The sequence below is a fragment of the Macrosteles quadrilineatus genome, unplaced genomic scaffold (genome assembly GCF_028750875.1).
Source record: "Macrosteles quadrilineatus isolate MER2022 unplaced genomic scaffold, UCM_ALF_1.0 Scaffold_1__1_contigs__length_201487025, whole genome shotgun sequence".
Classification (NCBI taxonomy): Eukaryota; Metazoa; Arthropoda; class Insecta; order Hemiptera; family Cicadellidae; genus Macrosteles; species Macrosteles quadrilineatus.
Genome location: NW_026542594.1, coordinates 9,471,361 through 9,484,141, shown reverse-complemented (window position 1 = coordinate 9,484,141; position 12,781 = coordinate 9,471,361).

Below are 12,781 nucleotides of genomic sequence, written 5' to 3'. Positions count from 1 at the left end.
ATTTTCAATTAAATCTATTTAAATACATTAGGTTTAACAATGACCTAGGTTTGCTGTTACAGGGAGGGTAATAAAGTATATTTTTTGTAAATACTAATAGTTTAGTATAAAATAAATACACTTTTGCCAAGTTTTATAAAATATATCAATAAACAAGCAAACAACAACATTTTACAATGTTATCTATTAGAATAACATGGGAATTTTAAATTTAAAATTTTCTCCGTAACCAATACCCGTACAAAACACTTTGTTATACTAAATTATTAGTTTTTTTTAATCTCTTTAAAATGGTCTAGAGAGAAATTGGGAAATTTTGTGCTTTGGAAAAAAAACACAAAAACCCGTAAAACCCTGTTTCCATGGCCCGATCATGCTGGTTCACGAACTCATTCAAGATCATCCCGCCTTATACATTCAAACCAAATTTCATAAAAATCTGACAAAAATTACTTAAGTTATCGCGTTCACGGGCACATAACTATATATATATATATATATACATATAGTATATATATTGTTATTATATACACCAATACGGGCTACTTTAAATGTTACTTAGTAAAATATATATAGTATATATATATCTTATGGAAATTATAGTGATTAGGGCTGCTATTTTGATATATGAATACATTATTGAAAACTGAGTACCCTTTTGAAAACTCATTTTATTAGAAAACTTGTTAAAACATTGAAAATGTTTGAATAAATAAATAAATTGAATAAATAAATAAATTGAATAAATAAATGTATGAATATACTGTACATAAAATAAATATAATATTTTTTAAATTTATTTCATTGCTAAACCAAAGTATGCCAACAATAAATTGCCTCAGTACTCCAGTGTATTGAGTTTTGGTGTTAACTTTAAGTTTTTGGGATTAAGTGTTAGATCGGTACTATTTTCCCCTATATCGACTAATCTTCAGTGTAATCTTTGCCTAACAGTTACAACTGATGTTTTCCCTTTTTACTGTATTTAGCAACTTTGTAGTATACTGTGAATGGCTTTTATAAACACATGTGATGAGTCTTTTCATTTTTTTCCTTGTTTACTTATTCCTTGTTATTTTGTTCAACCAACATATTTACCTACCAACCCATAAAGACCATGTTAGATTTTTTTAATTTTCAATTGAATCGTGTAGCGAAATACGAATATTCCTGAGGTAGTGGCTGTCACCAATCACGTTTTTAGGACTATAAGTCCCTAATTCCAAAATTTAATCAAAATACTACCGCTGAATTTCGAAATTTAAATTACAGATAGATAGACAGACAAACAGGCATAGCTCGTATTTGAGTATAGGATAGGTTTTTAATATATTAAATTATTCATTTTATTCTTTGTGTTATCTTTTAGAAATATTATCTGAGAAATTCGTAAATCTAATTCTATTTTGGAAATCTAATCTTAGAATGCCTTAAGTTTTATATTACTCGTTACCAGATTACGTGAAAGTCAGATTATTTTCAATGCTGCTTAAAAATACATCATGAATAATTAAATAAAAGCGTGCGGAGAATTATATAATATTCCCATACCCGCTTAGCTTACTATTCTTAACTTATCTAAAAGCATCAGTAACATAGTGCTATATTGTAATACTTAAAATACTTACAATTGTTAGTGAATATAAATCAATGGAATACTGTTTTCATATAGTATTCTCTTAAACAGGGTTCCTAAATACAAAGGTACTTAAATCATTAAAAATTAACATGTTACTAGTGTTTTAGTACGCTAACTATCAACGCATATCTGATGTGGGCTGTTCAAATGAAGTACCATACACTATTGATAAATTAATTTGCATATTTATTTTTAATGGGACACTCAAAGAAAACTATAATGATAAAAAAGTTATTTACGGATCATTAATTCTTGAAGCTCAATCATCTCATCTATTCAAAAGAATAAATAACAATAAAATAAAATGTCCGAGTTGAAAGCAGATGGCATATTTATGGCCTGGAGTAATTGTCAGTCCATTCAACGGCATTCAGCCAATTAAATAATTAATAAAAGCCAGAATTCATTACGTTTTAATTGCACTCAAATTTGTCATGGTTGGTTTCAGCCAACATTGTTTGAATAGTTTCATAAATCTGAAATAACGAATGTGTTTAGCGTAAGTCTTTGACTTATATTCAAATTATAGTTTAGTTTTACCTCGTCACTGATCCTAATTGGTTAGAGTTAATTGTTATTGATACCCCTACAACTTTTGGCGTTTAAATAATTCCAGATACGTTTGTTAATACACACCAAGGACATTTTAAACATGTTTTTTTTTTTGCATTTATACAATCCAGACCCTGGTTTCACTACTATCTAACTTCAATCTTGACATTTATTGATGGCAACTGACAAATGATATCTCGGTCTAGGATCAACCTCAACTTGGAGTCGAACCAGCTTCCTTCAGCTTTGAAGGAGAACATTAATCTGCTACTCTAGCAACGTCATAGTCAGATGAGAATCGCCGAGGATAATGTTAATGTGGCACACTTAGTTGTACTTAGGATGTTGTATTTAGTTGACAATTTTGAGAATTATTTTGATCATAAATAATATTATTCGCTCTATTTGCATTTGCTCGTCCAAATACTAGCCACTGGTCTGTGTGTATAACACAATTGGTAACATAACAAAACTCAAGTAAAATAATGACATACATAAAATATAATACATAAAACATAACGTTATCTTAAGGAGGAACGTATCAAGGGAAGGGGTGAGCTATTAAAGTACGTACAATTACAAGTAATGAACTGTACTGATAAGTATCAGTGGCGGCACCGAGACCTATACTGACTATGTACCAAGACATAACAGCCTTAGATTCGTAGTCCTTCGTGCTACCAAATAATCGATGTAGGGATGGGATTGTTAGTGAATGGAGGTGATGAAGGTCGGTTGATGCCTGGGGGTGGGTCCTACCCTACCCTAGAGCAGACTATGTGGTCCAGGCGCAGGTCACCTCTCACTCACCCACAGCATCCCATCTCACCCATTCAGTCCCGCCGTTACCCTTGAATCTGAAACGTATTGTGAAAGTCCGGCGCCGTTGGAGTCGCGACAACCACAATTCAAAAGTACAACCTGTCGGTAGTGATAAATTTAATTTATGCGTATTACAGTCATCACCATATATTTCGTTAATTAATTTTAGGAGTAAGGATTTTATGTATTGTCACACATGGTAGATCATGGATATATTGCAAAACATAATTTAGCCACGTGATTGACGACAAGTTGAAGGCGGTTATTTATTAATCTGTCGGCTTATAGTTTATGTACCAAAGATATATTATTTATTTAATACAAATAGTTATAAAGTGGATTAGGTTGAGGAGCTCATGCTTTATTGTCCTGTATAATAAAATATAAGTGATAAACACTACTTATGCTACACTTAAAACCCATGTATCAAATTAATGTCAGTGGCTAAAATAAACAATGCAGAAACATATTCTTCATTTGAGCACACAATAGGAAACATTGTATGGCACTTAAACTACTGTTATTTTATTTAACATTTAACACACTGTATTATATTAAAATAACGTGTCTAAGACTATTTTCATTTGTGATTTACGTCAAAGACCTTTTGTTTCAATAAAGAAACTCGTGTTTTGAATATATACGGTGAAGCGGTCACTTATGGAAGAATGCAAAGTCAGCAATGGCTTTGAGTCAAAAGTCTGATTGTATGATGTGATGAAACTGGTCAATAGTTTTGAGATGTTAACACTACTTATCAACGTATCTGAACTTAGAATATGTGCCAGCAAACGGACATCGTAGTGGCATGGATTCTAATCTGACAGTGAGTATGGCAAAATCTTAAGAATAGCTTAGGTAACAAATTGATTTCATAAACAAATACTAACCGAATCGAGAAGTGTTTTTGGAAATATTTTCCTTCTTTCCCTAAATGATTAGAAGAAGCTTTAGGGAATCCAATATTGAAACACGTTTATTGGAGAACTTTGTCAGCTAAAGAATGTAAATTTAACTACCGTTGAGCCAATTAACAGGAAACGCGAACACATCAGAACCCTAGAAATAATAATAATTTATTCTAATAATAATAACGAATATAGTTGTTTATATAGTGTATATGTTACAATCAAACTCCAAAAAATGTCCGGAATATTTACCCACTTCCCGATGTGGACAGTGTGAAATACTCACATCGCAGAGTGAGCATTTTATTCAGACATAAGCGAGATGTCCCGCAAGATTACCCGTCTAAGGTGGCAGTTTGGCCTAATTCCGAATAAAATTCTTACATTACGACAAGACGTGAGTATTTCATGCCGTCCACATCGCGAAGTGGGTAAATATTTCGTACATTGTCCGAATTCGAAGATTGACACTATCACGACCCCTTCTTGGCCATATACTGTATATACAGACAGCCTCATAGCCGTTTGCAAGCCTTTTATAAAACACAACTCAACGTACTTCCACGAAAGAAATATATATATTTTTATGACAATCAATGCATTTCTCACGATACAAAAATATAATGTTTCTAGTAGCCTTAGGAACTAAAATATACATAGGATGGAAGTTAATCAATAGGCCAATTCACTTCCGATAATTAATTTGAAGAAGCGATCAAACATACTGATATAGAAACTCCTGAATAGGATCATTGTGGAAACGTAATCATAGTATCTGATCTGAGTAATGACAGGGTAGACCTATAGCTACGACATATCACGGCAGTAGGCCAAATAGTTCCCAGACTAGTGACCATGACGAGTCAAGTATTCAAGTACAAAAATCAGTCTTGAGGTTTAAATAATTTGTTATGAAAAATTAGTGATTGCTTATTAAGAATAAAATGCATAGATATTATTATTAGTATGACTTATTGTATGTTTTCATATATTTTGTATGAATGGTTGGCCTAATATAGTCCACAAAACGAGCAACAATTGCTTATCGTTTATTAGAAAAAATTGTTTGGAGGTTTTACATTAGAAATTTTCTTATAAGTCAGTAAATAATTTAAGTGTATTTTAAAATGATTTTTAATGTATTTTAAAACTTTATAAAATCTAAAACAGTGTCGTTAACGTTTGGGATAAACTAATATCCGTAAATCAATTTAGATAAAAAATTGCCAAAAACATAAAAGAACAAAACTTGCCAAAAGGTGGACGAGGACGAATTAATTTCAATTAAAATGAAAAGTATTAAATTACTAGCAGAGTACCCGTCCTTCGTACGGGGTTGGCATATAAGTTTAAAATGCTTATTGCTGTTATACTCAAACTTTGCTCTTGCAATGGGGAGGACAAAGTTTGATAAATTTTGCTTCTTTAAATTGACGGTATACTATGGTATTACACATCTACCATAGCCATAATGTTCTACCACTTCACCTAAACATTAAAGAAAAATAAATTATTAAAAATTCACAAATAAATCACCAATTATTCATGACATTAAAACATAAACATAACTGTAAACAATCCTACTTTGACAGTTCTCATTGCGTATCACAGTTTTTTGTTGCTGCTTAGTTCAAATTAGCTGTTTACATAAATGCAACAAGATTATAGTGCTGCACCCTGTTGGTAAATCTTATAACTTTTTAATGCTTTTGTATATCATAGAACACACTTTTTTAGTTGAAACAGCTGACTAAATTCTTTAATTATCTTTAAATATGAATACTCATAAGGTTAACATGGGAAACTACAGAGCCACTGGGGCGGAGATCGAAAGGATTTTTGAGATAAGAATATGCCTAAATGTTAATCGGGAATGTGAGCTATCATCATGCCAAATTTCAGCCCAATCCGTCCAGTGGTTTATGCGTGATTGAACTTCAAACAAACAAACAAACACACAAACTTTCACATTTATAATATTAGTAAGATTGAAGTATTAAAAGTATTGAAAAAAAATAATTCTGTGACAACTACAACATCAAGTGAGATGCTCACATCATCCCGATTTTAATGCGCACAGCTGTAAGTTGTTGAGAGTATAACAACAGTGTTCTCTTTCTCTACTCTTCCGTACCTCGCACCAAAGCCAGGAGTGAATCAGGGGAAGAAGTTTGGGGGGCTGGGGGTATGTAATTCCTCCCCAGCCAGAAGAGGGGGTTCAGGGGGGCCTCCTCCGAGAGATTTTGAAATGGAAACAAGCATTGTTAAGCTATAAATACACTTGATATAACTGCACAGAATGTAGCTAAGTGTAAAAAAAATATTGTTTACAGTTGTTTATGTTTTTTATTTCGTACATAGCTTTGTGATACTCTGTATATAGAAGTTTTTAATTTTTAAGTGTATATTATAAATCAACTTAATTTTTTATGTGTTTGTATGTTTGTTTTCCCCTAACATAATGTCTGGGAAATGGAGTAGCGTTTTATTATTTCTAGTGCATTACTGATGAAGTCAATGACTTGGAAGGAACTGATATTGTAAATGTGAAGTTTGGCAACTTCATGGCAACTACTTGACCATTCGAGCCGATTTTTTCCTTGAATAGAGCCAATATACCGCAGGCCTAATGATCATAGGATTTTTTTTTTATTTTCATACTCTCCTAGGGCTCTGTCCAAAGCTTCCAAAGTTTTTATGTAATTCTTATCAATCCACTTAATACAAGAACTGCCAATTTGATATAAACCAGGTGTTTGAGAATGGATTTCTTAGTGCTTTAACAACATTGTGGGCATTTATGTGTTAATAACTATTTCATACATGAGATCTATTATAGAACACTATTATTACTCTCTTTCTAGCGTTCTCTTCGCGTTGCAAAGCATGGGTATGGTGGAGAGTCACTAAATAATTTGGATTATTTACTTTATATTTATATTGGATTATGAGCGAACCAAATTATTATAAAAAAGAAGTAATTTGGTAAAAGGGGAAGTTCAGAAATAATTTCTTTATCATTGAGTCCAACTAGATTGGTAAAACTGACTGACTGCAGTGTCTACCAGAGGGAAACTGCAGTTGCCGGAACAAGTCAAGATTGTAGGTTAGGTTAACTTGCGTTTGCTATTTTACAGAGCCACTATTTTTAGCTTTAGATTTTGCAATAATCTTTTACGTATACAATTGAAGTAGGCATTTCTTAGGCACAACGATGTATTGGCTACTGACCACAATTCCGTTGAATATTGAAAGCGTAAGGATAATGCACATCCAAACAAACAGAAACAATAGAACGGCGATCATAACGAACGAAGCGACTAGTGAGAACATGAAGGCGAATGGAAAGTGTTTCTGCTCTGACTCAGGGATATTTGAATTCCCATTTTGGTTGCTAACCTATCCCATACCATTACATAAAAACATTACAATATCTTCAAATTAATATCTATTTTAGGCTTTTCAACGTGATGATGAAGGAGGAAAAATAAAATACTATTACTGTTAAATCGAACGTCACTTTATTTTTTTATTATTTCTTATATTTTTGTAATTTTACGTTGGTTAAAATATATAATATACATAGTTTAGGGAGGGACGTTCCTTCAGACACCCACCCATTGACACAATGTAGTTTTAAGTAAAGGCTTCCATTATTATATACTTTTCTCGCGATTTTCCAAATGGCGGACATTACCCAAGTTAGGAAACTTGGGAATTCTCAGGAAATGTTCAGGGACATGTGCCAAACACATTCCAGTCGAATTCGTTCGTGGCCTAAATTTGTCTAGGTCAAACCCGAAAGTCCTAGACTACTAGAACGCTAGGCCCTAGCCCGGAACAGTTTTACACATGACTTCAGGCTAGACCTAAGGGTTGTAGCATTATCATATAGCTAAAATCGATTGGTGATTATCGAGATTTGAACTCGGGACCTCGGGGACCTAATCCCCATGCTTTACCACTAGACCACCTTTCTCCCCAGGCTACAATAGACACTTTGTTTTTCCTCAATTATTTTTGCCAAGTTAAACAGCTTATTATTATTATTGCGACGTTCGATCAATCAGTTGTAACACATATTAAGATAGTTTCTTAAATACTTGGATTTGGTTTGGCATATCGATAGGTTAGGGCAGAGGACTTCTGACGTCGAGACTCTGGTTCAATATTTTAACATAAAAATAGCCACTAGTGTTGAGAGCGAATGGTCCTACCTTAGTCTTTGGGCCCACCTTAAAAAAATATAGGAAATTTAAGCATCCATTCTATATTATATAGATGAGTTTCCTTTAACTAACTATACTTGGTTTTTAGAACTATAAGATTGTCTTAATGCAGTTTAAATGGAATCAAATACTTTTTATACGAATGTAATGTATTTAGATTTTCAAACGAACAGGAATATATTTTACTTCCACAATAAAACCTAAGCCACACAATTCGACATTATATAAATTTACAATGCGGGTACTTAAAAATCAGAATACCAATTATAATAATCCTTTGTAGTAAGCTTATAACCAATGTACACATTTGTTTATAAAATAACATAATTATTGCGTTTAGTTGTCTAAATAAAGCTAATAAAAACAATAGCTTGACAACTAAAGCTAATCAAAACAATTCAAGCCGTAAAAGATAACACAAACCCATTAGTTTTACCAAGAGCTATGTGCTATGATGCGATACTTTTATCGAAAAGAGTGAATTATTACTTCGATTAAACCAAGTTATTAAACAAGTTCGACATTTATAGAACAAATTAAATGCTCCCAGTTTGCTGGTTCTGTTAGTTGGGTACTTTTAAATAAATAAACCGACTACAAGATATTCAATTGAATGTACCCGTACTTAAAACTAAAAGTATTCCAGAAATATTAATATTTAGTTGCCTTAATAATATATCAGATATCTGGGTAGTGTGTCTTTTAAGACAGGTAGAAATTAATTGTATTTAAAACGTATATTTAAAACTATCGTGTTTTTTATAGTAATAAAATATAAAATTATCAATCATAATCCTTTAATTTCCATATCTTAAAGGTTCTACGACAGTTAAACTAACAACATAAATAAGTGAAGTAGTAGAATCCATAATTGAGAAAAAACATTCATTGTGAAAACAGAAGTTTTATACTCCAGTAAGCAAGTTGTTTATACCGTTCTTGGGACTAATAATTTACTTTAAGTTTCACTTAATCTCTCTAAATAAGTTCATGCTGGCTTCAAGCAATTGTGCATCCATTAACTATTGCAATTTATGTCTACAACACATAGTTTACTCGTAATAATAATGACTAGGTGAAACCCGTCGAAATCGACGGTTAGGGGCCTCCTCGTTTATATGGTCGTGTGGCTTCATTGGCAACAAATAATGCAAATGACATAGCAATGTGGCATTTCCAAAAAGCATAAAATACTGTAAATTGGCAGTTACTTAAATATTGACATTTACATGCATTGTTAAACAACGTTTCTTAAAAAGGATGATGTGACCTAGTTTAAAAGGAATATGGCCTTTCTGTCATGACAGTAGCTGCTTAAACAGTATTTACTCTTTGTGCCTTTTTTTACAGCCATAATGTCGTGTTATTTTCAATCATGTTAACAACCCAGTGGGCCCACGGTCCGTAATAGGCCACTGCAAATAATTTTTCAAGATAGGTATACCATTTTAGGCAAGATTTCTGTGTTTGGATGTTATTAGACACGATAAGAGCACAATAAACTTCTTCTGCAGATAAATAATCTGCTGGAGAAATATAAGCCGAATTATAAATGTCACAATGCGAGTTCGAGCATTTTGTAACTATTTGGGTAAGTTACATAGTATTTTTTAGGCTGCTGCTCAGTGCACTTGAAGAATATATTTTTTAGAGATAAATTGGTTTTTACTGCTGTGGTTTTTGTTGCTGAGTTGCACTTGTAAACATGCACAACCCATTTCGTTATTCTAATAACATTCAATAACAGTTCAAATTCTTATTTGTATACATATCTATATTACTTGTTCACTAAGGTGAATGAATACATCGAAGTAGTAACCTCTCTGAAAAGTCTGTAGTAAATTACAGTTTTAAGCCTAATGACTTTCTAAATCATGCACAAATTTCTACATAAATATTGTAAAATGTTTTATCCAGTTGCTGTAAACTACTATTAATTTAACAAAATATGGACACGGCTCAAATGGGCAACGTGTCCTTCTGCACTTGTTATTTTGTATTGTTTTACACAATCGAAGATTTTTCCAATGATTGAAAACGTGAATGACGATAATCTCATGAACCTATGATGATTTGTAGAATAATATGGTAGAATAAGTGGTGAAAAAGGCAGACAACAACCCGTACAACAGATATTAGATACCTAAAACCTACGAATCCTATTTCCCATATTCAAAACGACGATATCTAAATCCATACGTTCAATAAGAAATTATTTTAAGAGTTCTGTGATAAAAGGAACTTCCACTGATTTCGTAATGGAACGTTATATTGCAAAAGATGACATGATACAGAAGAAAATCAATTTAAAATCAGAAAATAACATTGCAAATACTTCTTTTGGACAACTCAGTAACTCCCAATAAATGTGTGTTGTTAACACAATTTAATAAAAATTAACAGCTACTTCATTAAAAAGTATTATCCACATGTCCAAAATGTAAACAAATCTGTCGAGGGATCTTTAAAGGCTTCTGGGGCAGAGCCCTATGGGAATTTACTTCGTGTTTCTTTTGATAAATCATCTACAGACCAAGACCTTTCTTTGGACACCTCTACCAAGTTTCTACGCCCAGTCGTTCTCTTAATAGTGGAGACAAAGTTTCCAATTAATTATTGAGATTCCCCTATGTTAATTATGGGAGAAACCCCATGTTTGATGGAAGATCCAGCCCAAACTAATAAAGATTTAAAAAAAAAAAACTAAAAAAACACTTTGCAAAACTACAAATCAGGGCCATTCTTTTGACACTTTAATAATCAAAATTGGGCCAAAAAATGAGGGAGGAGTTCTGTTTACAAAAATCGGCTTAGTGTATTATATATATAGATTTAGATACAGTAGCCTAATAATGCCTACTGAGTTTTGACAAAACTTGCGAAGAATAGGATCACTAGTCTCTTTTGCATTAACATTATTTATGTTTGCTACAAGTGACCTAATGGTAGAGGTGGTAAAAACACGTAGTCTCATACAAAACCCCAAAATAGATAGATATAAGTTAAATATGGCTACGCAGAGGACATTGCAACATTAGTTGTTGATGTCAACCGCGCGGCCAATCCATCGTGTTTGAAGATTACCATCCAGATATTTCTTAAAATTACGGATTCAATAGCTTAGGTGATATAAATTATTTCCCAACAAAAAAGCACAGGTACGCCAAATGCTCATGCCGATATTTTTGAATTTTTGTCTTGTTGATGTTATAAACATGTAGATAAAAATATTTCAACACAGTGTGTTTAAAAAGTCACATCAAATTAAAGATTTTTATTAGTAGAATACAATGCCGCATATTTGAGTTCAAAAGAACAACTAAGTGATTGGCAGCAGTTCAAAGATTCAAAATGGCAGATTTAAGAAATATTTATTATAAAATTTAACTATTCACACCCTTTTAACAAAAAAAGTTTGTTTTTTGTGAAAAATGTGTGAATAGTTTATTGTTTACAATGATTTAGCCGTTTGGCCATACTATGAAGAAACTAGATTCAAGAAACAATATTTGAACGGCTGCCATTTTTGTCTCGGTTGTATGTTTGAGTTGATTTTTGTGGCATTGTATTCTACTCTCACAGAAATTTAATTTGATACCAAATTCGACCTATGCTTTTATATAAGACTTTAGTCTGACTCCTCGTGGGCCGTCCCCCTTAAGGATAAACAAGTTATAATAGCTTAAAAGAGTAAAGATTTTTGGGTATTATTCATATTATACCTTTTATCTTTAATGCTATAGTGAAAAAAAATTATTACACCGTTCCGGGACTTTCAAATCAAACTGTCCATCGGCCCTAGTATCCCGGCGTTGGCGTGTCGAGTCTACATTATTCTCTACCTGAGGGACGTATACATCTCCAGTGATGTGTCTCTGGTGCAATGATACAACTGTGAACAGGTCCTTTACTAACTCTAAGATGATTTTTTAACGTTTGTCCTCTGATTTTTTAAAATGATGTCTCATCTTAACATCCAAAGACGCTACACTCTAGCCCTTAACCGTTCTACACTATATGCAAATTACCAAATGTAAAGTGTAATAATTTCTGGTTATGCCTGGAAGTTTCGGCATTATCAGATAGCTTGGTGATTGTGGGGATTTAGACCTGGACCCTCGATGGCCGTAAACCCACGCTCTACCACTACATAGCTCGATAACCACTTTTATTATTGGTAAATGATTTGCAAACTTATGTTTCGAGTTTTAATTTCTGAACACAGCTAAGTAGAAGAGCTTTGTTTGAAAAATCCCAAAATCCTTTTAATAAAATTCCACGATTTTTACTATACTGTATGATTTCCATATTTTTCTTCCTTAATATAGTCTCTTGCCTCATTTATAATTTGTTTACTAATGTTTACATTGGTTTGTTATGGTTTCTATGTTAATTCCTATTGTGAATAAAAGACAACTACATGAAAAATATTCTTTTATTTAACACTGACACAACAGTGTGTTGGCGACAACAAAACAGCAACAGACTAACAGTTTGATGAAATCTTTGCAGTACTGATTAATTAATTAAGCCCAAAGAAAAATGTTATGGTGGAACGTTATAAATTTCTTGGCTGCCTCCAAAAAGAAAACCAGAGCTTGTCAGAATACATTACAGAACTTTGAAAGGTT